This window comes from Cupressus sempervirens, chromosome 2 (assembly GCF_028749045.1).
Source record: "Cupressus sempervirens isolate cs-2001-9-10 chromosome 2, ASM2874904v1, whole genome shotgun sequence".
In the NCBI taxonomy this organism is placed as follows: domain Eukaryota; kingdom Viridiplantae; phylum Streptophyta; class Pinopsida; order Cupressales; family Cupressaceae; genus Cupressus; species Cupressus sempervirens.
Genome location: NC_143119.1, coordinates 423,121,213 through 423,131,779, shown reverse-complemented (window position 1 = coordinate 423,131,779; position 10,567 = coordinate 423,121,213). Strand labels below are relative to the sequence as shown.

The 10,567-nt window shown below is 31.6% G+C and overlaps 1 pseudogene; it reads right to left on the bottom strand.

Moving 5' to 3' along the window:
- Positions 1-8,071: 8,071 nt before the first annotated feature.
- Positions 8,072-8,815, bottom strand: LOC149572901 (THO complex subunit 7A pseudogene; annotated as a pseudogene).
- Positions 8,816-10,567: the final 1,752 nt, after the last annotated feature.

Genomic DNA, 10,567 nt, shown 5'->3' with positions numbered 1-10,567 from the left:
CATGTCACAAGGTGATTGGATGTGAGAGGGTAGGATATGGGTTGGTCAAAGGAGTAATGAGGTAGGTTGAGCCATAAATGGGGATGGTTGGGTCAAATAGAGATGGTTGGGTCATAAATAAAGATGGTTGGAAGGAGGATGAGATTGTTGACTTTGGCTTAGAGGTGGTTGGGAGGAGGATGAGATTATTGACTTTGGCTTGGGTTAGCAAGTCTTAACCCTTGCTTAAGTTGTTCACATGATTAGAAGAGGGATTAGGATTAGCTTAGCAGTTGGCTAACCTTGTTTAGGGAATGTGACAAGGTTAGAGGGGGGTTTAGGATTAGAATTGACATCTTCTAGAAGAGTCTAGGCTTTTAGGATGAGGATAAATAAGATTTTTTAGAAAATAAATAAAGTTTTATTTATTTCAAGAGTTCAGGTTGAGGAAATATTTATTAAAATATTTTTAATAAATATGAGGATTAATATTTAATCTTAATTAAATATTTTGAGTTGGGATTAGGGGTAGGAAATGATGGGATTAGCCTTTAATCAAAATTAAAGAAGGATTTAGAAGATTTTGGAAGAGGTTAGTGGTCTTAAGGAAATTGGCCAAGTTTTGGACAAAAAATAAATAAATTATTTATTTTGGGATTTTTGGTCAATTTATTAATTAAATAATTAATAAATAAGGAAATAATGTTTATATAAGATTTAAACATTTTTGGGAGGGATTCCTTAATTAAATATTTTTAATTAAGATAAAGGGATTTAATGGCATAAAAATAAATAAATTAATTAAATAATTAATTAATTAATTAATGATGATGTCATCAGGGATTTTTTTCAGAAAATAAAAATACTTTATTTTCTAAAGGATTTTTAGGTGTCTACACTTATTACAATTGTAACATTTTCCGTTGAATTTTGCTTTACCATTTCTCCAACACTTATTTGATATATGACCTATTTTTCCACAATGATTACAAGTAGGTCTTTTGTTCTTTTGATCTCCTTGTTGAGATGATTCACCTTCATCTGTATATCCTAATCCAGCTTTGCCTTTGTGTCTATATTGAGTTTTCTTATTCAACTGATTCATGATTTCTTGAGATATCATCATTCTCTCATTGGTTTTCTTTTCCATGTTGAGATCATGCTACAATATTTCATTTTCTATCCTTAGATTGATAAGCTCTTGATTTGCAACATTGAGTTGATCAATAATGCCTGTTTGTTGAAGGGATAGTTGTTGAATTTCATTGTCCTTCTCTTCTATCTCTTCTTTGGCTCTGTCTTTTTCTTTCATGACTTCACATAATCTAATTGATCATATTTCTTTCTCTCTTTTTATCTTTTTGACTTCTTCTTAAAGATTGGAATTCTCTCAAGTAGGTCTTTGACTGCTGCATCAGCTTCATCTGAGTTTCTTTATGGACATTAGTCTTCAACTCTTTCTTCAATGTAGAGATTTGTGCTACAAGGTCCTTCCTTCTCTGCAATGATTGAGAAAGTTGTCTCTTTACTTTCTTGATTTGTCTGATAGCCAATTCCAGAGCCAACTTTTTATTTTTACAATAGCCTTTTCTAGCCTCTGTGCCTCCATTGGCTTTGATCTTATCTCAAGCTATTAAAATTTTAATGTAGTGAGAACCAAATGCTCTGATACCAATTGTTGGAAATATAAGGTAGGATAGGTTACTAAGAGGGGAGGGGTGAATTAAGAATCAATAAAACTTTCACTCACTTCACCAATTAATCATTCATATATTATTCAGAACTAATTGCATGCATGAAAGAATAAAAACACCAAAATATTCATTACACTTTGACACAAGATATGGTGACCCAGAGACCTTCCAATTAGAAAGTAAAACTAGGGTGGGGATGATACTCACAAGCTCTAGTATTGTAGTATAAATTTGGTCTATTAAGGATTACAATTGACCACTTCTAGTGATCTTCCCTATTAGGAGCAATAAGCACTGTTAGGTCCACCTTGCTAAAGGATTTACAAACTTACAGTGAAGTATGCACTAACAAAAGACTATTAAGTCCATCCAATTAAAGGATTTGACTAATGCACCTATTATAATGAATCAGTGGTTGATCTCTAATTTGCAACTATGATTTATTGTGTGAGATTCCTTGAATTGCAATGATCACTTGACTATGATAGATAAGTCTCTTTTGTACCATATACTACTTGTAGCCTTCTTCAACTTGCACTCATATGCTTCTTACTCATTAATTTTTTACTTTCTTTCTTCATATATGGATATGATACAATACATTACATATATATCAATCAAATTAATTAGTTACTAGATTTGGCTACAATAAAAAATTCATCATAATTGACAAAGTCAACCCATTGTTGTAACTCAAGTTTAGAAGACAAACTCGGTGATGTTCTGACATTCAACAAACACTGTCAACACTTGACATACTCTAGAACTCAATTGACATTGAAGCTCAATCCATACTAATCACTTCGAGTAGAATGAACTTGGTAAGCTCTGTATGACTCGATGAACACTGAGAAACTTAGTAGACACTAAATCACTTGGTTGACACTGCATGACTTAGTCAACACTAGATTCTCTTCATTAACATTGCGAGCTTGGTAGACATTGTAGAACTTGGTTAACACTACAGAGCTCGATTAACATTAAGATCTTCATCACTTCTCTTGGATAGCACAATAGACTCTACTATGCTCAAGCTATACTGTAAATTGTCTCAGATGCTCGGTAGACACTATGAAGCTCAACATGAACTGCAATTTGACTACTTAGCTTGATAGCAACTGAAACAATTGATTAACACTGCTAGATGAATGATAAGCTTGGTACCAACTGTATCTCTTGATAGCAATGTAACCAACTAACTAAGTGTTAAGTCACTAATAGATAAATTGACCTTAATGTCGACAACAATATAGTCAATGGTCAAGATAGTCAACCCTAATGATAATTTTGTGGTGTCTAATGTAGAATTGGTTTATCTACAATAGTGAAAAGTTATTTTATTGAAATAAAACCTACCCATCTATGATTAGAATTGTATCAAGCATTTGTTGACAGAGACATGTTAGTCATCATGAAATGCTAACCTTCAACAAATTATCATGCATCTCTATTGTGACAAATACATGATAAATAATCTCAAGGGTAGCATCAAAAACATTTGAAAGTTCTAATTTAGTAAAGTATACTACATCTTTAAAAAAATTAGTAGAATGTAGTATCTCAACTTGTGCACTTGCCAATTGGCTAAGGCAAAATATCAATAATATTCAAAACAAAGTTAATTCACCATACCGTTGTCATGATGATAGTCAATTCAATTACATAAGAATTATACTTGCATAGCCCTATACTTGGGCTCTCAAACTCTTCCAATGTATTCTTCAGATTATAGATTGTTCTCTACTTTCATCTCTCAAGCCTTCATGGGTAGATCATCCATCAAATTTCTAAACAAAGCCTATTCACTAATTCCAATTATCAAAACCCCTAACTGATCACAATAACTTCATAGACTTATTCACATGCCAAAAAATTTCATGGATTTATTTCATTATTGGAGTGATGCAATACATCCCTTCTATCATCTATGGCCAAAACCCAAGCCTTATTACATGTGTCATAGGTGAGTAATTGCATTTGTAAGTCATGGATACCCCAAAAGAGGGTTTTGAGTAGGTTTAATTTAGAAACATATATCTCTCACTATATTCTACCAAAAAAATTTAATCAAATTCCAAAATACTCTTAACCCATCCTAATATCCTTTAAAAATAATGATATTTCAAAATATTAAGGTTTGGATTGTAGAAAATATCGAGAAATTGAATTTCACAATGACGAAAGCATAAAATATTGAAAAGGCATGCCTTTTAATGTATCATTCTTTAAGTTATGTAAATGATCCTAAGAAAACTTTACCTTATACAAGGTTACCCACACATGAACTACCCATTGCAATGTTAGCAATACACAACACATAGACATCCTCTCATGTACAACATATTGGTACATAGATCACTATTGTTCTCTCTCTTTTGTTAAGTTTTTATTTCCCTTCAAGTGTTCTTTCGTGGGTGAATTTCATAATGCATTCATTTTCTAGAATAGGAGATATAACATATGGGGATGTGGTGCTAGAGCCAACAACTGGTGATAGTATAACACCATTTCCTGGCAGATCCTATATTGCTAGTACAACAATGGTGAAGGACTACATATTTCTTGTGAGAGATGAAGAAATGATTTAAAGATAGAAAAGGTTCTAGGAAATTTTAAGTTATTACTATATATAGTATGCTTATTATTTATTATTGGTAGCTCTTTTTTGACTAATGATCTCATGATTTCTTTATAAATATCTTAACAACAATTTATCATAGATATTCCAGGCCACCATACATAAAAGGTGGGACATCAAATGCAAACTAACCCTAAACCACTATTTTGATATTGTTTTCCTTTGATCCATTTCTTGAACTATATTAAAGGTAGATTCACTTCATTTCTACATCTAATAGGTATGTTTTTTATTAAAAGGTGAAATTATCAAGGTAAAAAAGTTAAAAGATGATATTACAAAGCATATGACCAAGTTGTTTAGAGCTCGCACATTTGATAAAGTTGATATCCTTGAGAAAGTTGGGTTATGTTTGAAGTATCTAAGGGACTAGTATAGGTCACATTTAGAAAAGAACTTGAAGTATAAACACCCCCCTTGGATTCCACATAATGAGGGGAAGAACCCAATTTTGGATGTAAATGAGAAAATTGATAGGAAAAAATGAAACACACAATCATATGGTAAAATATGGTTGAGGTCAGACAAAATGATCTAGAAGATAATGTGGATAGATTAGGTAAAGAGCATTGCAATTATGCTCTTTAAATTGATGAAATACTTGTAATAATAATAATAGAATGTTTTGAATTTAACCCTTTTATTTGTTATTTCAGAGGACCCCCCCACTTTGCATCATTATAGGGCTAGGAATACATTGAGATCACAAGCAGAGGGCATAACAATTGATGAGGTGGTAAATGAAAATGGAAATGATGCTTCACTTAATCTTTACTTAGTTTCAAAAAAGAAGAAGTGATTGTAATCTACCTTATTTGATCATGACTAAATTTTATGTGTTAATAAATGTAATTATGTGGTAATTAATTTTCACTAATTTTAATGAATATTGGTGAATGCTTCATGTTAATGAATGTTATGTGTTGATGAATGTCATGCGAAAATGAATGAATGTTACATTTTATTTGTGGATGAAAGAATGAATGAATTTTAGTTGTTAATGGGGAATTTTGATTGTTGTAAGGAGGGTGGGGGATGGTGGCAAATGAGATTCCACTTTCACATGGTTGTCCTATTTAAGTATAGAATATTATACTATTCTAAAAAAAGGTGAAGCTCTTATAAATACCATTTCCTACAAAAATTTTGAGTCCACAAGGTAGAGATTTGAACTCATAGACATGTCACAAAGATACCTAAATAGTAAAAATCCTACTTGTCCAATATTGACACATACACCTCCTTAGGGATGTATTTAAGTTATACTCTTTGTTGAGTAAGGTGTTTTATAGGGGTGAATATTCATAATTTTTCAAATTTTAGAAAAAAATTTGGTAGTAATTTGGTTAATAATTTAAGAATTAATGAAACCTAATTTGCTACATTTTTATTAAATTTAGTTCTAAAATGTTTAAAATTGCTCAATAATTTATTTTATTAAAAAAATTAAATTTTAAGATTCGCCACAATATTCGATACATGATTAGATTTGATTCACCTAAATATTATATATTATCGAAGAAATTAAAATTAATTCACCAATAATTATCATAATCATTAGTTACTTTAGGGATATATTACCAATATTTAGTTTTCACTATTGATTTAAAATATAATGTAATTATCCTCATAATTTCCATGAGATAAAACATGTTCAATCTTGATTTTTAATATTTCATGATGATTAGAAAACTTCCTATTATTATTGAGATTAGCCAATATTTTATACTAAAAAATTATGATTCCAAAATAATCGCCAATGTAAATAATATTGTTAAGTTTTAGGATTTGCACCTAGTACTGAACTGAAAAGTTCAGTAATCCTTACTTTAACATGGGAATCAATTCACTTCGTGGGACATGCAAATGAAATGAGACCTCCGAATTCTAGGTGGGCTCCTATTGGATATTCAATGATATTTTCAAGATCCTAACTTAAACTTCAGGGAAAGGGAAGAAATTGCTTAAAAAAAACCTAAACTAGGAAATGGTGATACACCAAAATGATATGGAAAACTTAAACACACTTAATAGAGAAGGATCAGACAACTATTTGGAGTACATGCAAAAAACACATCTTTCTGTAAAGATCTACATAAATAATTTGTAATAAGGTTTTAAACACAAACTACAACCTGTAGATAGACTTACTTTCCTACACCCAGATGCTGAAATGAGACAAACTAATAAGGAACAATAAAAGCTCACAAATTACTTCATCAAACCATTTTGATACACACACAGAACTGGAGGAAGAAAGAAGGCTTAACAAGTAACATCAAAATAACATGAACACAATTCTATCACCTGTATTCAACTTTCCAAAAAATGAATTACAAACTCTGCAAGAAAAAGTAAGGACTCAGAAAGTACTCACAAAATACTCTCCTGCATAATCATAACTCTCTCCTCTAAATGAGTTGAAAAACTCATTAAGTACAATGCTCAGCTCCTTAGGTCGTATGCAGAATAATAGCCCCAAAAAGAGGACTTAATAACTCACATAATGAAGTCCTACCCCTGGAAAAACTCCATTATCTCATTAACAACCCAATGACTCATCTTCCACTATCAAAAAAATGCTCAACTGATCATAAGGACCCCCAAATTGACTTGGCAAAGTCAAATTCAACCCCCTATATTCTCTCCATATGTTTCCCAACTGCTTTCAAACTTAAAGGCCATGACAAGGGAAAGAAGATGACTCATTTTCTTTTGCATGATAAATATGAACTATTTAATGATTTATAAAGGTCATCATTAACATAGTTTTCCTTTACATTTTTTGATTTAATGCAAAAGAGAATAATAAAACAAACCCTTATGTGCATTTTAACAAGAGGATAATATTAAATAATTTATTGGTATCATTTAATATTATTATTATTTCTTAATATACATAAAATGCACAAAAACATGTTTTATCCACTTCAAACATGTTCATCATAAGTTGCCTAAGGCATTACATAACCTAATTCCCCCCTTCCCCTTCACAATAAAATAAAAGTTTGAAAAGGAATTAAAATGTGAAAATGTGACCTGCGAATTTTAAACTTTATAAAAAGAAAAGAAAAGAAAAAGGTAGTATAACTTATCTACATACCCTAATTCCTTTCATTTTATCATCTCCACTTTCTGGAAACATCTAGTGGAGAAGAGATGAGGGTTCTTGGTGTGTCAAAGCTGCCATGAATGTTGATGTCGCCCTATGTTTGAGAAACTTGTCAATTTTCTTCATGCACATCATTTGCTGGCCTTTTGCACAGAGATTATTGGAAACATCTTGAGGTATGCTTTCACTTTTGCAATGAATTTTTTTTTAATATGCCATTACTCTGAAACCTAAGTGGGGTTTATTTGTTGTGCTGAAAGATGTCCAAACCACTATAATTTGTTGTTATTTCATTTTAATAATGCTTCTGTATCCTTGAAAATACCAAAGTTGCACTGTCGCTATAGGTTTTATCATTATTCTACTTCATGTTGTATTTGTTCACATGTTGTCATGATAACTTGCTAGAGACTTTAAAATGGATCCACCATTAACTGTTATTGGCTTTTTGGTTGAGCTCGTAGGTTCAAGATGAATCTGCCAAGGTGTTGAAGTCATTGCTTTCCAACTTGAATATTTGCAGTTGTAGGGGTTTCTTATTGATTGGTTTTTACTGTGTGTGCACCATACATGCTACTGTATATAAAATCTTTTGGTATCTTGTTCAAGGTAATTGCAAAAGCATTTTCTTATTTCCTTTGCATAAAACTATGCATGAAATCTATCATCAAGAATTGGGTAAATATTGTTAGCAACAACAAAATCTTCCTCTAGATTTGTTTCATGCTCTATTGCCATAGTCCTTTGTTCTTCATCCATTGTATTTTTGCAATTCATCAACCACATGTAATAGCAGAGAGAACTACTTCTTTGGAAGCTCCAATGTTCTTGATGTAGCAGTATTCTTTGCCTCTTGGACAATAATTTCTCTCTCAAGTTCAGATAGTGTTTTCTGGGTTTCATGATGAGGGGCTTGAGCTGAAATTAATTTCCTGATTGCCATGCACTCTTCTTTATGTTGTCTTTCAATTTTACTTTCTTCTAGTTGTTGTTTCAAATCCTCTATATCTAACTAACCCTACAAAATCTATTGATTTAGTTCCTCTTGCAACCCATTGAAATTATCCTTCTCATGTTTATTTGCATCAATAATTGCTATAGTCTTGAAGAGAGGTAGTTCAAATGTAGTAATCTCCTGTAGAAATGATTGGGAAAGCCTCTCACACTCAAATGATTATCAATGTCTTTGTCTATCTCTGATGTCTTTGATTTCATACATTGGGTTTACCATATTCATATATTGTCTCTGTAAATGCATGTGCCATAGCCAAGCTGACCATGGGATTTCATACCAATAGATTCTGCAGCAAGAACAATTAATTCATCTAGAATGAGACCAGGGATAGCAGAGGGTCTTGTCTGGTATTCCTTTTCAGTTGTTTTTCGAGCCATCTTTGTAGTTGTGAATCCAAATGTATCAAATTGAGATGAAGTGCTAAGCTCCTATGCATTTAATTCCTCTTTCTCATCTTCATCTAAAAAGTTGTATATTGTTTGACCTTTCACACTTGCCCTATTTTCATAGTGCATCCATCCTAGTTAATAGTAAAATGTTCTCCATTAATATATTGCTGGAGCAATAGCTTAGTATCATTTTTCTATTACTATTGTTGCTTGCACCATTAATGAACATATGGCTGTAGTATATAACTGCTGTGCTATTTTTGTTCTTTATCTTTGCATTTTTTTTTGTTTTAAGACCAGCATATGAATTTGACAGCACCCAAGTAATTCTAGTTTGTTTTCTCATTACTTGTGAAAGCTCTTCTGACATTTCACACTTAAATCTAGTATAAAACTTTCTCTGATGATGTACATTCTTCTGCTAGAGAAGTGATATCAGTACTGTAGCTTGTATAATATGTGCAAACTATTGAAGTCATTGCATGAATGAAAAGTAGTGAAGCTATCTAAGCCATGTGATGTGTCATGAGTAGAGTTTTTATTAAGAAGACAAACAATCATTTCCCCTTTTTGATGTAATCTATTTGAAACTTTAGATGCTGAAATTCATCTGAATACTCACTATCTTTGCATGCTAAAATGATGTTCTCCTAACTGTTAGGATACTCTAAATTTTATATGATATTTAAGTTGTATTTCACAAGGTTCGAGCACGAACTCATGACACTCATAAATGATTTTATTTCTTTCAGCACTAGATTTCAATATCATTGCCTACTTTTCTTTCATGATGAAATGCATCGACAGATAGAGCATGCATAGGAATAAAGATATACAGTCATTGTTTAGATACCTCGGGATCTAACATCAGCTTTTCCTCCTTTTTGTAGTTTTTGGAGAGTGTGGAGCTTAGAGCTGGATGAGTATGCCAGGGAAAGAGTTCATTACCAGTCAAAGCAACCGACAATCACTGGTTATCTCTACTCTTATTTCTTTCGTTCATATGTATCTATTTGTGTATTTCCTTATGAAAGAAACTAAGTACAGTGAGCTATACTCATGGCTTGTGTGAGATCTTTTCTGTTCAACATATCATTTCATTTCATTTTTTAGTAAAACATCAATGTATATTTGAAAGTAAATAATACAAGGACATTTCTATTGTTTGAATGAAATGAATGGCACTTTTGTACTTTCATTGCATGTATACTTACAATTTTACACATGTGCAAAATTTTAGTAACAAACACTTCAAATAATTTTTTTAGAGATTTGCCAATAAAAATAAATTGGTTTTCCAAAATAATAAAAGATTCACCAATAATTTATATCTTTTTCTAGAGGTGGGTTTCTTAAAGTTTACCCTATTGTTGAGTGGACCTCCTTGAGAGTGAGTTTTGAGATTTTTCCGATCCCTAAAATTTTAAGTCACTTTTTCTCTCTCTGGACATTTTTTTGTTATCTCCATGTAGATATCATATGGATTCTCAAGTGTAGATTCCTTAGTATTTCTTTAGAAATTGACTTACCTATTCTAACACATAATCAACAAATCCTAGGAGATCTCTAGCTTCACCTCCATTAGTCTAGCAAAAATATGTACACCTCTAATAATCTCATGTGAAATTCAACTCCAACTTACAATATATCAATATCAAAGAGCATCACCCATCAAGATAAAATGATTATTATACTAAACCCTAACAATTTATCCCCATATCATAGAAAATGCTCACCACA